This window comes from Ictidomys tridecemlineatus, chromosome 2, assembly GCF_052094955.1.
Source record: "Ictidomys tridecemlineatus isolate mIctTri1 chromosome 2, mIctTri1.hap1, whole genome shotgun sequence".
Taxonomy (NCBI): domain Eukaryota; kingdom Metazoa; phylum Chordata; class Mammalia; order Rodentia; family Sciuridae; genus Ictidomys; species Ictidomys tridecemlineatus.
In genome coordinates, this window is record NC_135478.1 from 32,728,087 (window position 1) to 32,745,706 (window position 17,620).

Consider the following 17,620-nt stretch of genomic DNA (forward strand, 5'->3'; position numbering starts at 1 on the left):
CAAAGAAGGCATCAGCTCATCAGCAAAAAATTAAGAGGGAGGTCCACAAAGAGAGAAGTGTGTAGGAACAGGGAGGTGGTCTGTAAGCCAGACACCCCCTGAAAATCAGCATTTAAACATTTGTTTCCTCCAAAGAGATGATGCCAGTGATCTTTTCTGCTCTTTCCTTTCCTCCCTACCTTCCTGAGGTAGCTGCATGAGTGAGAGGAAAGGTGAGGAGAGCAAAGTGGACAGTTATAAAGACAGTACTAGCTCCTGCACTGCCCTTAGAGTTCTCCTAAGCTAGGTCCGGAGAGAAGCTGATGCTAGGTAAGGTTGAGGTTTTGATGGTAGCCTGGATCAGATTGTCTCAAGTCTTCAAATCACCAGATGAGCTGATGGCTCTGCTCACAAGTTCATTTTGGGATATGAAGAATGAATCTCTAGAGCTTTTTCGAAAAAGCAGTTATGTGAAAGAATAAAGTTACTTTATCATATAAACTACGAAGTCAAATTTATTCATTAAACTGGATCCATGCATGTAAAAAACACATATGCCCATGCCTATGTAGATGAACACATCTGTGTATGATTAGATCATATAAATAACAGAAATACATATACCTGTGCATGATCGTGTGTGTGTATATATATATGATTTTTAATTGCCTTATTCACTTAGAATGTTATGATAAACATTTATTTCACATTATTGAAGTTATCTGTTATATAAATATCCCTCAATTCACATGAACAATCCTAATTTTGTAGCTGGATATTTTGATAATAAATCAATAACTTGCTACTAAAAACAACAGTGTAATGAATATCCTTATAAATATCTGTGCTATTAGTTCCTGGATGTAGATCATAAATTTTATTTTAGTGCTCATATTTTTTGTTCAGTTGACTTTTGAAAAAATGAACTTTATAAATAAAAAATTTAGTTGGAGTAAAAATGACAAAATTTATCATCATCTTAACTCTTTTACAGGGTTTGATTCAATAGTGTGGATTATTTTCCCACTGTTGTGAAACGAGTCTCCAGAACTTTCTTGTCTTGCCAGGTGCCTAATCTCAGTGGCTCAAGAGGCTGAGACAGGAGGATCACGAGTTCAAAGCCAGCCTCAGCAAAAGTGAGGCACTAAGCAACTCAGTGAGAGCCTGTCTCTAAGTAAAATACAAAAAAAGGTGGGGTGCTGGGGATGTGGCTCAGTGACTGAGTTCCCCTGAGTTCATGCCCCGGTACCAAAAAAAAAAAAAAACCTAGAATTTTCTTATCTTACAAAATTGAAACTCTATACCCATTAAATGACAGCTTCCATTTCTCTTTCTTCCCAACCCCTGGTAACCACCATTCTACTTCCTATTTCTATTAATTTAACCACTTTAGATAGCCCACATGAGAGGAATTATATAGCATTTGTCTTTCTGTGCCTGGCTTATTTTACTTAGTGTGATGTCCTCCAGGTTCACCTCTGCTCTAGCATATGACAGGATTTCTTTCCCTTTTAAAGCTGAATATGATTCCATCGTATGTACATACCATATATACAATTTATTTTTTATGTATTTTTTGTTGATTAATATCTATGTTGTTTACATCTCTTGGCTGTTGTGAATGATGCTGCTATGAATATAGGTGTACAAATATTTCTTTGAGACTCTGCTTTCAGTTCTTTTGGATAAAGTATTTGAATAGATGCAACAATGGACAACATGCATATGAATGGATGCTGAACATAATTAATCATTATAGAAATCCAAACCAAAACCAAAATGAGATATCACTTCTTGTTCATTAGGAGGGCTATTCTCACCAAAAGGAGGAGGGGTGAGCAGGAAGTGTTGACAGTGATGGGGAGAAACTTAAATCCTTGTGCATAATGGTGGGGATGTACAACAGTACAGCTACTATGGAAAACAGGGTAGAGTTTCCTCAAAAAATTAAAACTACCACATAATCAAGCTTTATAAATTTGTACGCACACCAGTAATATGTGGAAATGCTTCTCTCTCTGCACCTACAGGAAGTTGAACATTTTGATTTTGAAATTTTTTTTTTAAATGAAGCATTTTTTTACACAATATCTTTATCTTATTTATTTATTTATTTTTATGTGGTGCTGAGGATGGAACCCAGTGTCTCACACGTGTGAGGCAAGCGCTCTACCGCTGAGCCACAACCCAAGCCATGCGATTTTGAAATCTTTGACAATGTGTTACTTATCTGTTGAAGCCTACTAAATCACCCAAGGCTTCGTGGCTTCTAAAACTGCAACAATTCATGATTTCTCATGAGTCTTTGAGTTGTCTTGGCTGTTCTTCTGCACATGTGGGATCTGTTGGAGCCACTCATGGACTGCAGGAAGCTGCTTGTGTTTGACGGTCCAGGAGGGCATCATTCACGTGTCTGGAGCATGGGATTTGGCTGTCAGATGGCCTTTGCTCTGCTCCGGGTGACCTCTTTCTCTATCAGGTCCTCCTATCAGCCTGGCAGTTCAATTCAAAAGGACAGAAAACTTAAGCTGCTAGGCTTCTCAAACACCAAGCCAAGCAGAGGAACAACATCACTTCTACCCCATTCTACTGCTCAAAGCAAATCACAGGAGAAGGAGAAATGGCACTTCTTGAGAAGAGATGTGACATGAATGCATAGCAATGGAGGAATGATCTTTGCAAACCATTTATCACAGACAAGCCATAGAAGGAGAATGACAGTCTTACTGTTGTTTTATTTTGCGTTTCTTTGATTACACGTGAGATTTTTTTAAAAACATGCTTGCTAGTCATTTGTAGTTCTGTGCATCATTTGTTTGTATCTTGTGATTTTTTGAAAAAATTTTCTCTAGCGATTTTTAAATTATATTTTTAAGATATATTTGCATATTGTTTGTAAATTGTTTTTAAAAAATCACTAACCTATTTTCTGTTGTATTTGTTGTAAATATTTGTCTCAGGTCATTACATTTTTGCATGCAAAAGTTATCCTAAATTTTTGAATTTTCAAGTAGTTAAATCTCTTGGGTTTTTCCATTGACATATTCAGTGATGATGATATATAATATGAAAGCAAAATGAATACTGATCATCTTTTTGGCAGCTCAGCGTCCTCAGGCCTTTTCTAGTTTGGGGGAATTCCCACTTGTCTTGGTTCCATTTGGGACAAGACACATATTCCTGATGGTTTACATGTGGTTTGCTAGAGAAAATAGAAAACTATTGAAATGTCTTTTTTATATTCATTTATTTATATTCAGTTGTCCTTTTAAATGTATTCTTTAGAAAAAAATAGAAGTTAAACTACCAATATATACAGATGCAGACTTTACCTGGTATAGGACATATCCTGAGAAACGACTGAGGACTCTAAAACAGGAAGAATTGATGGTGCTCCCCTCCTATCTTCCTTCCTTTACTGAAGATTTCAGTGTGTGCCTTAAAAAAAGAAAAAAAAACCAGAGTTATAAATTGTAGTAGCTTTATTTAAACTACTCCTCAAAATTGGATAAGTGTCTAAAAAATTAATTTTTTTCAAATAGATTTCAACTTTAAACACTTAATAAAATGTTTGTGGTATATTTTACTTTGTTCCTCTTTCACCATGATTGGGTAATAAAATCTACTAGTCTTTGCACCCATCCATTCTCTTTACTCATTTACTTTGGCATCATGAGTTTGCAAAATTAACAATTTTTTTTTAAAGAAAGAATGTTTTAGGCTTTAAAAAAAATAAGGAGTTAAATTTTTTTTCACCCTCTTTCAGAATTCTAGTGTTAGAAATTTCTTACAAAAACATTCTAGTTGTGTTTTTTTCTGGAAGTTAAAGTTGTCTTAATTGAGACGGACATTTGAGACACTATTTAATATTCAAACTTTATAGTCATGTAACTAGTTACCAGAAAGCTTTTTTTCATTCAATAGATTCTACATGGGTTTTCTCCAAATTTTAAAGGAATGTATCCACTCTCACAGGCAGCTAAGTAGAAGTTAAATTCACCTGTGACCTCCTCTAAGATGTGTCTATGAGATCTTGCTGAGAATAGCTATCTCGTTTTCCTGTTAACACTGGGTATTCAATGATCTAAATAATTTCTTTCATTTTACGGGTTAGTGATTTCTCATTTTGAATTTTTCTGATCACGACATATTGTTTTCTTTTTTTTAATTTTTTTAAATTGTAGATAGACACAATATCTTTATTTATTTATTTTTATGTGGAGCTGAGGATCAAACCCAGTACCTCACATGTGTGAGGCAAGTGCTCTACCACTGAGCCACAACCCCAGCCCAATACATTGTTTCCTTGACTTTTGAATATCTGGGTAAATATAATGTGTTTGCTTTGTACATTGACCTTAACGTGTAGTAATATTTTAAAATTATATTTCTCTAATGAGCCATTAAACTTTAGCATCAATTAAAATTTTGTAATAAAACTTTCACAGCAACCAATAAGTAATTGCTATAATTAGAAGGTTATTTTGTGGTAACAATAAATGAATGCTACTTATACACTGACTCATGTCATGTGAAAATATTATTATACTTTAAGTGGAAACTTTACCTCATCATCCTGGTAAAATAAACAAATGATAATGCTATGATCTGCAAAAATGAAAACCAAAACTTAGCTACATTTTGCCAATTGAGAATTTTTCTTGTTTTCATTAAGAATTTTTTTAAACACACATCAATGAAAAACAATTTGCAACATTAGAAATATTATTTACGGTAAATGCACAAAGTCTTTTGTTTGTTGAACTTGTTCCTTTCCTTACAAATCAAAGCACAGCAATATCTATGTACTGTTAAGAAATACACTTTAGGGGCTGGGGATGTGGCTCAAGCGGTAGCTCGCTTGCCTAGCATGCATGCGGCCCGGGTTCGATCCTCAGCAGCACCACATACCAACAAAGATGTTGTGTCCGCCGAGAACTAAGAAAAATAAATAAATAAATGTTAAAATTCTCTCTCTCTCTCTGTCCCCCTCTCTCTCTCACTCTCTCTTTAAAAAAAAAAAAAAAAAAAAAGAAATACACTTTAGTTGATTGCTCGAGAATTGTCATCATAAATATACGAATAAACTAATCTTTGAAACCAAAAAGGTATCATTAAAAAAAGATTTTTTTCAAAATAATAAGCATGTTTACAATGTGAATGGCACTCTCTTGGTTATATTGCCCTTGTATACCACACAACTCAGACATCTGTATGCGGCAGTCACTTTTCTATGTTGGAGATACAGGTTCAGAATGTTGGAGCCCACTCACTAGCAAAGTGTAAGCCCAAATAAAGTTAGTGCTACTGTTAGTATTATTAAAAACAAATTTAATGTATTTTTAAAAGTAAAATCAATAAATAAAAAAAATTTAAGGTAGTTTATTTGATCAATTTATTCCTTCATGTTTCTTCTATTGGTTTAACTTTCTATTTTTGCTTATAAAACTATTTCCCTTTTTAACATCAGAGCACTAATCCTCTATGTGTTTGTTTGTTTTTGCTATTTTTACATTTAAAAAATATTTTCAATTCTCCTAAATTTATTTCATGCCATAATATATAGTAAGGATCTAATTTTTCCTGGAAACCTTATCTATTGTATGTAATAATCCTTTTCTACCCAATTCTAATTATTTTTGTCATAATTTTTCATACACTGGAGTCTGTTTTTGGAATATCTGCTTTATTTATAATGATTCATTTACCATGAACACACTGTTGAACTCACTATGGCTTTCTAACAACATTGATTATGGATATGATGAATCATTACTCTAGGTTTTGTTTTGGTTTTAATTTTAGCAAAATATTTCTGTTCATTTATTGTTTTCAGATTGTAACATAGGATTTGTTTTTGTTTTTGTCTTGGTTTTTGGTGCTGGGATTGAACCTAGGGCTTCACCTGTGCTAAGCATGCTCCCCACCACTCAGCTACCTCCCCAGTCCATAACATAGAATTTGAAAGTATTGACATACAGACAGATATTCCACAGTGGGGACAGAGCAAAGGTAAAAAGAACTTCCACTGAAGAGCTGCTCCTAGGCCCAAAGCAATCTGGAGTTTAACAAAGCCCATCTTTTTTTTCCCACTCTGCTATCGGCAAGTAGGATTTGTCCTCTGATACTGTATCATCTAATAAGAAAATCAAGAGAATGATACGACATAAAAACTCCAATGGAGAGGAAGGGAGGGGACATGGGGTAATTAATGATGGTGGAATGCGATGATCATTATTATCCAAAGTACATGTATGAAGACACGAATTGGTGGGACTATACTATGTATACAACCAGAGGTATGAAAAATTGTGCTCTCTATATGTAATAAGAATTGCAATGCATTCTGCTGTCATATATAAATAAAAAACTTTACATAAAAAAACTCCAATGGAAATGTGCATCCATATTGTAGTTTTATCACAGCACTTGTTCCTCGTTTAATTTGCTTTTTAGAACACACTCATGTAAATAGAAAATTTCTGAAAATATTCTGAGAAAGTAAAATTTTATTACTAGGATGGTTTCTCTGAAATATGATATTTGCTTCACATCACCCTTCACAGAAACCTTTCCTCCCACCGACTTTTGTGAAGTGTCATGTATTCTTTTAAAAAACTTGAGTCAAGATTCAAGGAAGCCCCTGATTTTAAAATTGAGAGGTTTGGGCTTGGTTTCATTTTGAGGTTTGGGGGTTATTGAAACTCAACACAAAATGAAAGCTCTATAAATCTTCAAAGCTACATTTTAGAATAAATATTTTGTAATAACCCATGTTTTAAGCCAAATAAAATTCATAATGAATTAACCTACCTACACATAGACTTTTTAAAACCAACGTAATTCCATAACTTAAATATAACAGAGAAACAGAAAAAAAGAAATTTATAATTTTCATATGTACATTCTCAGTATAGTCTCTATAGTTCTACTGAAATTGTTAGATAGTTGTAGCTCTAGGTAGCAATCACCTAAACAAGATAGGCAGAAATGGGGTGTGTGGTACTGGCAACTCAAAAGCTAAAATGGTGGGATTGTCAGTAATGTGATATTCAAAAATAGTAAATATTTTTTAGAAAGTTCATCCTAAAAAAAAAAAACACAGTCCTTTCACATTGTACACTTGAAAAAGTCAGTGTACATGTAAAACAAGTTGGAGTCTTTGATCATTTAGACAGATTCACTTTCTCAATGCATTCTAGAGGTACTATAAATTTTAACATTCCTCAGGGAGAAGTCTTCATGAGCCACCAAATGTGACATTTCCAATAACATCATAGGACGGAAGACCAGATCAACCATGAGAATCCCAGGTTGGACAGACAGATCCGAGTGAGCACAGATAGAAGAAAAGGAGATGGGTGAAAAAAGATGAGCTCCCAAACACAAATCCTAAAACACACAGGAAAACCAGTCCCAAGAAGTCAGCCAAAAGAATGCATCATCAGGAGATAAAAGTCAAACACACACTCTGCACCCCACCCTCCCCACAAAAAAACAGAATATAAAAGAAAAGAATTTTAGAAAATAACTTCAAGTCATCTCAGTTAAATCTACAGATATATAAACAAAAGACTTTCACATATTACAAAGTTCTGCAATTTTTAATGAGATATTTCTAACTACGATCATAGGCACAGAATGAGTGCTATTAAGCTGAGCTAGAATTTTACTGTTGTATTGTTCTTTGGTAAATCTCACAGACTGCTCACCTCAGGGGGAATAAAAGGCCTATTTAAGTCCACTTAAAAATGTTTTAACTAACAAAGAAAATATTAGGGAAATTATGGCTGGGAAGTTCAGATCAGAGACCTCAGAATCATTCTGCCTAAAGTCCACCTCCATCAGCATCTCGAACCTCCCCATACCATCCTATGACACCTCCCCAACCCACTCCAGTGAGATTCCTGCTTCTGAGACCAGAATTCATCTGCTTCTAAATGGTTCTTACTGTAAATGTCTCTTCATTACACTAATCCAGAACCTGACAGAGAGCAAAGAGAGGTCATAAACCCTGGAATAAAACTGAGTCTAAATTCTGGCTCTGCCACTTATCAGCTGCATGAATGTGAGCAAAAAAAATAAATAAAAAAAATAACCTCTTTGGGCCTCCATTTCTTCACCTGTCGTTGGTGAATAATAATTTCACCTATGCTCTGGATTCTTGTGGGAGTTGAGAGTTAACCAAAATGAAGTGCTTGGGACAGTTCCTGGAAGATGGTAAGTGCTACATAAAGACTGACAATAATTCTACCTTTGATCTTCAATATCCTCTTTAAATAATAGAAAATACAAGTGCCACCAAAGGACCCCAGATACTTGTACCATTTTCATATTGTACCTCTGCTACTTTCTTCCTGTTCTCATCAGGCTCCAATTAGTCAATACTCCTTGAAAACTGGATTCTCAGTTTGAATTTCCATTTCGTGTATGCTGGGGCCTATACAAGATGATCATGCACCATCCTATACATGGCCCTATACATCGTGTTTATGCACCAACTTACAATCAGTGCCAATTCTACTTCCATTAATATTTCAAAAAGCTTAATTATACCATGTTTAAAACTCAGCAGACAAAATGATAATTTTTTTTTCTTGTTTTACTAGAACCGACATCAATCTATATTGTGAGTTTTCATGCTACTGGGTGGCAGGGACTTATTCTGACTTCATTTGAATTCAGCTTAAGTTGAATCAGAATTCTGGGGCCCGAGTTCCTACAACCGAGACTGTCAAGGTTTGAGGGGTGGAGTAGGAGACAGCATTTGGTTGTCAGCAGTTTGGGAACCTTAGACCATCTGCTGTTGAAATGTTATGCCATGACACAAAGAAATCCTTGAGGCTCGTGGAAGACAGACAAGCTAGACTTCCTTAACAAGCTAGTAGCAGGTGAAGCTTGTGTCACCCCATTTCCACCCCCAGACATTCTGCAGGGACAGAACACAGATCTCCTCTACTCTCTTATCTCTAAACGTATCCAATAAAAATATCCAATATCCCAAACCTTCAGCTAACTCCTAATGTCTCAAGAAACTACGAGGGCTCACTGTGCCCCCCCGAATCTCTCTGTCCTTGAGGTTACCATGTCCTCCTGCCCCCAAATCTTTCTGTTCTTAAGGATTGGGAGTCTTTGCTCATCTCTGTGAAGAATTTACTGACTTTGATTCATCACATATTTCTCTAAATAGGCCTGGGTTCTTTTGAAAATATGAACTTATGAACTTCACCACATTTAAAATCCTACTCTCTTTTAAGACACCTTTTTCTCCAGGGAATGAAGGCAGAATGCCTAACTCCCTGAGTAGGAGATTTAAAAAAAAAAGAAAAGAAAAGAAAAAAAAGAATAAGAAAAGAATTGGGTCTAACAGGGAGCATGAGGGAAAAGGATCAGAACTATAAAATTTCTCACCTTGTTATCTATTTGGTGAAACACAATTGGATGGAGTCCATTCTATGATCAAATAAAAAATATTTTCTCAGCACTGACTCTATGCCAGGCATTGTGTGAGGCAGTAGGTTCACAAAAATGAATAAGATATGAACCCAACTCTAGAAATCAAGTCTCTTAACACTCAAGTTGGTCTCATCCTCTCTCCTCCCTCTTCTGCTTTATTTAAGATCACGAATCTTTGTGGTGTATTATTATATGTTCTCCACCTTCCTCCCTGCTTCAAGTCTCTTACCTTTCAGTATCATGTGCTTCCTACCCATCCTTTACATTTTCCGTAGCATTATTTTGTTTAAAACTTTAGTGTTACAGTTATCTTTAGGACAAAATGCAAAGCATGATGTTTACTGTTTGAGGAAAAAAAAAACTTTATTTCTTTTGTTTCTGAAAACAATTCTATCAGATAGCTCTTCTGATCTCAATTTCACAAAAAAGTTGCAAACATTCTATACATTTGGATACTTACATTTCATAATAGCTACTGAGAGAATTGTTCTATTCCTGCAGAGTGTCTGGTGGTGGGAGAAGCAATCCCCAGAACCCCTTGCTACTAGCTTTCAAGAAAAAGACACTAAGACTTAGAAATCTTCAACCATCCTGACCCAGTCCACAAAACTGGGAGAAGCCAGGCTTGAAATCAACTTTCTTGTTTGTAGACCCATGGCTTTTAATATTAATGTTCTACTCTAATCAAGCTTACCTCTCACATGAAGGAATATTCTAGAACAAGACAACTACTACCATTACCTATATCACTACAGTAAATAACAATACTACTTTGGATTTCAATGTCCTTGTTCATCATTGTTACAGAGAAGAAAGGAAGTAGAAGATACTAACCTTGGTGGCCAAATCAGTAAGTCAAATGAGCCTCCACAGTCCATAGGTGACCAATTTTGAGCTGAATCATTCTTGCTTGCAAAGTATGATATACAAAGACTTACAGACAAAATACTAAGAGATCTGTTCAGTTCATACATACCATAACTGTGAAAGAACAGAGATCCCAGTCTCTTGAGTTCTGTATCCACAAAGCACAATGCAGCATACAATCCTCCAAATCAACTGAACTGAAACCTTTTAATGAGTTAGTCCAGTTTAACAGGCAACTTAACATTTTTGAAAGTCTTAAAACATGGCAATTCATTGCATCTCTAGAAGCCTCTGGTAGAGCTAAACGGAGGTTCACAGGCAAACCTCAAAAACACCAAAGTTGCTTATGACTATAAACTTCACTCAATTTTTTCCCAAGTGGTTTTAATATTTAGTTGGAAGAGTGACAGTTGGACTTAATGGTTTTCTTTTCTCACTTTTCTTCAAAAACCAATCCATCTTACTACTACAGTGCTTTCCAACCTTTTTAAACCCAGGAGCCTTTTGTATAAACTTGAAATTCTCATGACAGCCTTCCCTTCACCCCCAACTCCCACCCTGATGAGTGAGCTTTGTGTGTGGTAGAAAATAAATTCTGTTTCCTGTGCATCGTGTGAGATAAGGGGGAAAAAAAGCTTTGCATTTTATTTGTGAAGTTATTTTTTTAAAAAAGCAGAGTATCACTTCCCAAATATAAAAATATATTTTAATTTTTTTTTGAATTTCATGTCATCCTTTTAAACCCCTTCTTAGTCCTCCCAGCTACTAAATCAACTATATAATTTTACTTATTAATTAGTGATATTCATATGCAAGATTGAGGTTCACTTTAAGGCTTTAAATGGGTCCAAATAGTTAGAATATTTTTCATTCATGAAAGACTTCCCAGCTAAAAAGAAAATAAAGCAACAAAAATGAAATTTTCAGACTCACAGAATATCCAAGTGCCCAGAGTGTCAAGAGATTATTTAACCTAAACTTTCTACCCCAGATCTATGGAACTTCAGTCTCTGGGTTTGTGGCCAGTGATATGGATTATCAACAAGCACCCAAGCTTATTCTAAAAAGTCCCAATGGGGAACCAGTTACTCAATCCTACTCTATTATTTGACAGGTAATAAAATTGCATTTAATCAAATGCAGCTAACTCCATTCAGTACGATTTAAAAAAATAGTTTTCAAATTTTTATTTCATCATATCTATTATTAACTATAAATTTTAACTGTAATTTTATTATTAACTCTAAATCTTATCTAACTTCTTGTTATTATTTATTCTTAGTAGGAAAAAAATTTATGATCACTTTATTATTCTTTTTTTCCCCAAAGTTTCCTAAACAGCTGAAAGTGATAGATTGAATACATTCCTATACCTCTTCTCAAACATGTGATTTCAATGAAACAGTTACAAGAAGAATAAAAAAGATATGACTCAGCAAGAAAGGGAGAGGATTATTCACATTTTCAGATGATGTAAAAGAGAAAAGAGATGGTGAAGTGGTGGCTGATGTGGAGCCTACCCAGAGGACCACCAGTGAGAAGACTTATTTGCATCAGAGAGTTCAGGACATGTGACAAGGGTAAGACATAAAGCCAAAAAGCATATGGATGGCTTGAAATTCCAGGTGTGCATTCATATACCACCTTCCCCTGCTCTCGTGCAGAGATGCCAACTGCCGCTCCCCTACTCTGCCAGCCTAGACATCTCCAATGAAAGCGAAAGGGTAAAACCTGAATTCAGAAGCACCAGATGTGACAGAAGGGGAGAGTAGGATGTAAGATTGCAGAGGGTGAGAGAAGAGTCAGCATTTTGAATAGCTGGGCCATCAAGCCTCTGCCTAGCTAGGTGTCTGCCTCTTGGGAAGAAGTTGGAAGAATCATCTCTAGAGATATTGAATGACAGCTACCTACTAAAACCACATGTTTACGTATATGAGAGAAGAGAATAACCACCAATGAAGTTCTCTAATAAAAGCAAAGACAGCCCCATGCCTGAAAACTTCCACACTAGTTTTCTGGGGCTGCTGTAACTGCATACTATAGACTATACACCTTAAACATCAGAAATTTCCAACATCCACACTTCTGGATGTTGGAAGTTGGAGATAATTTCTTCTGAGTCTTCTCTTCTTGTCTTAAACATGGCCTCTTTCCCCTTTGTCTTTACTTGGTCTTCCCTCACCCTGGATGTACAAATCCCCTTTCTTGTAAAGACATCCATCGTATAGGAGTAGACCTTTTCTAATCATCTCAGTTTAACTAAGTTACCTCTTTACAACCTCTCTCCAAATACTGTCACATTCAGAGGTACTGGGGGATTTGGAACTCAACACCTGAAACATGGCACAAAAATTCAGCCTATTACAGCTTCTAAAAAGATTCTTAACATTTTACTTGTATTCATGAATATCAGGGGTCACTAAACATCTCTCCCTTGAAGAAAGCTCTCTAAACTGACTCACTCACACAAACCCAAAAGATGACTTAGGCCTGGGGAAAACTTTAAAGATACCAATTAATATCTTCAGAGAGATATCAAGAACTCTCAATTTGACAAAACCAGAGCAGAACACTAAAGGAGAAATCAAAAGCAGAAAACCTGAAAAATTATACCATTGTAACAAAATACAAATGAGCAGATAAATGGATGGAACAGAAAGTCCAAAAAAAATTGAACCAAAAAAAATTAAGAAACTGGAAATATAAAAGTAAACCTGGAGATTAAGAAACTTGGTAAAAAAAAAAAAGAAGCCAAATTTGATTAATAATATTTTCAGAAAGAGAAAATGAATGGAAAATATCATCAAAAATATACTGCTAAAATTTCTCAAATCTGTATCCCTACATCCCTCCCTTGAATTCTAGGCTTGAGTGCCCTACTTGCCTGCCTGCTCATTATCCTCAGTCAAAAGCCAAATGGACATCTCAAAATTAAATACCTAAAGTTTTGCTCCTTTTGCATAACATATCTTAATAAATGAAAAATTCATTTTCCTCTAGTGTCTCAGATCAAAAAGTATAAAAAATAAAAATTGGTAGAGAAATTGACTCCTCTTTGAGTTTTACAGGCAACTGAACAGTAAGTACTGCCGTGTCTGTGTTAGAAATATGGGCACAACTCTCTATCCCTCATCACCTCTACCTTGATCCACTGCTATGAGGAACAGTCTTTGCTACCTAGCTTATTGCAGTTGCCTCCTGATGCTCTCTCTGCTTCTATCCTTGCTGCTTCCAAGATGTTTTCTCCCTGAAAAAGCCAAGATAATTCTTTTAAAAATATGACAAAGTCATATTTACCTGCTTAGAGTTCTACAGAGGATTCCCTTCTCAATTAGAATAAAAAAAAACCAAAGTCCTCAAAATGGCCCATAGGGCCCACCATGGTGATTATCAACCCTGTGTTTTCAGTTAATTCAATGAAACTCTATAAAACATTCCACCAGGGTTTTTATAGCTATCAAGAAACTGATTCAAAAATTTGGAGGACTAACACTAGTTGGTTTTAAAACTTAACTACAAAACTAAAATGAACTCAAAATGGGTTAAAGACTAAAATGCAAAATCTGAAACTATAAAACTGATGGAAGAAAATATAGGAGAAAAGCTTAATGACATTAGCCTGGGCAATGTTTGAATATGAACATTGTTTGAATGTGAACCCCAAAACACAAACAACCAAAGTGAAATCAGACAGGTGAGATGGTATCTAAAATCTTCCTCACAGTGAAGGAAACAATGAGACAAGAAACAGCCTATGGAATGGAAGAAAATATTTGTAAACCATATGATAATAAGTTAATATCCAAAATATATAAGGAATTCAAACAACTCAATAATAAGAAAGCAAGTAATCTGATTAAAAATGGGCAAGGATCTGAACAAGCCAATGAAGCTGTACAAATAGCCAACAAGTATATGAACAATGGCTCAACAATACTAATTATTAGAGAGACGAAAATTAAAACCACAATGAGATATCACCCTATACCTGTTAGAATAGCTATTACCAAAAGGACAAAAGACATAAAGAGCTTAGAGGATATGGAAAAAGGGGGACACAGGGTAGCAATGTAAATTAGTACAGCCATTACGGAAAACATATAGAGGTTCCTCAAAAAGTTAAAAAGAGAGCTACCAAGATACCAGCAATCTTATTACTGGGTATATATCCAAGGAAAATAAAATCAGTATGTCAAAGAGACATCTCACATACATGTTCATTTAGCATTTATTCTTAATAGGCAAGAAATGGAAGCAATTACACAAGTAGGTAAAGAAAATCCAGTGTATATATGCAATAGGATACTATTCAGTCTCAAAAAAAAAAAAAAAACAAGGAAATACTACCATTTGTTAATAACATGAATAAGTATAGAGGACATTATGTTAAGTGAAAGAAGCCAGGCACAGAAAGACAAATACACATGATCTCACTTACATGTGAAATAGTAAAAAGTTGATCTCATAGAAGTAGAGAGTGGAAGGGTGGCTACATGGGGCTGGGGACAGTGAATGGGAAGGTGTTTGTGAAAAGATAAAATTTTAGTTAGGAGGAATAAATCCAAGACATCTATTGTACAACATGGGAACCATAGCTAATTACAATGTATTATTCTTGAAAAATGTTAAGAATAGATTTATACAAACAAACCAAAAAACCAAAGAAATGATGAAAACAGGAAATAATGCCTATGATAATTAAGTTCATTTAGCTATTTCACAAGGTAAATTTGTTTCAAAACAACATTTTTACCCAACACCAATATAGGCAACTTTTATTTATCAATTTTAAATAAATAACTTTAAAAATGAGTGACCCCCACACACCCCCAAAAAACCTACAATAAACAAAACAGTGTAGTTTGATGAGAGAATAGACACATAAATCAATGGAAGATAATAAAATGGCTAGAGACACATATAAATATGGTCAACTGCTTTTTGACAAAAGTGCCCAGATAATTTAATTTTAAAAAGATAATCTGTTTAACAAATTACCTTGAAACAACCAGATGCCCGTGTGGAAAAGTAGTCTTCTACATATACCTCACATATGATAATAAATGGGCTATTAATTGTTCATAGAATGTGAAATGTAAAAACTTTTTAGAAGTTCTAGAAAAAACACAGGAGTGACTTGCTCTGACTTTGGATTTGCAAAAGAATTTTTAAACATGAATAAAAAACTCAGCAAACAAAAGGAAAAAAATTAAATGGATTTTATAAAAATTAAAGACTTTTACTCTACGAAAAACATTGTTAAGGAAATGAAAAGGCTAGGAGAAAATATTTTCAAATTATACATCTTTCAAAGGATTTGTGTCCAGGATACATAAGTAACTGTCATAATTCAACAATAATAAACAAACAAAAAATAATTTTTTTAAATGAACAAATGATCTGAATGGGCACTTCACCAAAATAAATGCATATTTGTATGTGTTAATGAATAAGAATACACGTGCATGGCGCACAGACACACACACATGGCAAATAAGCATAAGAAAAGATGTTAAACATTAATAATCATTAGGGAAATGCAGATCTAAACTCCAATGAGATACTACTATGCAATTGTTTAGATGTCTAAAATTTTGAAAGCTGCAATACTAAAAGCTAACAAGGATGAAGAGCAGTTAAAATTCTCAGTCATTGCTAATGGAAATGCAAAATACAGCAGCCATTCTGGAAACAAATTTAGAAATATCTTACAAACAATTTTGAGAAACAGTGTTTTGACTAGATAGTGTAAGACTAAACACAAACAGAGCTACACATACAGATTGTACTCTAGTTAGTAAATCCTCTTCCCCCAGGGGTACATATTAACAATTCTGAAATCATATAGTTTACATGTTATACGAGGATTCAATAAACAAAGACAGTAGAAAGACAGATTGACAGGTAATGAGGGCCTGATTTAGGAGTAATATCTGGACACAGAAATTATCCTTGCTTTTTGTTTGTTTTATTTTCTGGTCTCATGGCAAAGATCCACGACCTCAAATACATACCCAAAGAGGTTAGACAGGGAAAGTCCACTAGAGGAGCAGGGTAGTCAGAGAGCACTCATCTCATTGAAGGAGGACAGCCATTGCTCACTCTAGCAAAGGGTTGTCCTGTAGGTCTGTGGGCCCAGTGTTGCTTCAAGAGAAACCAAAAACCAAGGTTTTATGTGAAATGGCCAACCAAGATGTCATCATGCCAAAGAACACCTGGGGTCTGAACTTGACCCATATTCTTCCAGTTTGCATCAAAGTATCTAGCAGATAATTTGTCCCTGTCTCTACTAAAGGTCCCCCAATCAACAAGGTTTGCTTGACTGCTCTCACTAAACTAGCACACCAAACATGTGCGTGCACGCGTGCGTACACACACACACACACACACACACACAGACAGACACACACACACATACACCACAGATACTCATACAAATACTCACTTTCTTTTTTAAATTTTTTTTCTTTTTAGATATAACTGACAGTAGAGTGTATTTTTACATATTTTACATATATGGAGTATAACTTATTCTAATTAGGATCCCATTCTTGTGGTTGTACATGATGAGGAGTTTCACTGGTGGTGTATTCATAGATGAACAGAGAAATTATGTCTGATTCACTCTACTGTTTTTCTAGTCACATACTTGCTTTCAATACCCTAAGATGCTCAACTTTTCCTCATAGCTATAGTTACTACCTGGTATTATACTTTGTATTATTTTGAGTATTTATTTATTATAGACCTCCTCTGTTAGAACGCCATCTCCACAAGAGCAGGGTCTGTACCTACTTCATTTACTTCTGTATGTGACACAGTGCCAGGCACATACAAAAGGCTAAATAGAAACTGCTAAAAATTGAGAGTCCCTGCCTTCTCTGTTTTTCCACTGCATTTATGCCCTTTTCAAGCATCCAAACGTATCATCCAGAAGCAAAACATCCTTGCAAATGTTCCGTCTCTTATTCTGAACTAGAATTTCACCCCCAGGGCCTGCTGCCTTCCTACACAGAGAGCTGAGCATAATCCTATGGGGGAAACTTGAAATCCCCTGCCATCTCCAACAGCGTAGGGCTCAGGACCAGCCTTGAGCCACCAGGCCTTCTTAGCTCTTCAGAGTCCTAGGATCTTCCCAAGAAAAGACACACCAGCCCTAATGACTACCTCCATGATTCCAAAGTGGAAAGTAAAGGGACTTTGGGGACTGAGACAAGCCTTTTCACTAGAAACAGTAGAGCCAGGTTCTTATGTTAACTAGGGAAGGAGGGGACAGGGGTGTGAAGGGCCACTTCCACAGGAGCTGGTGCCTCCAGCT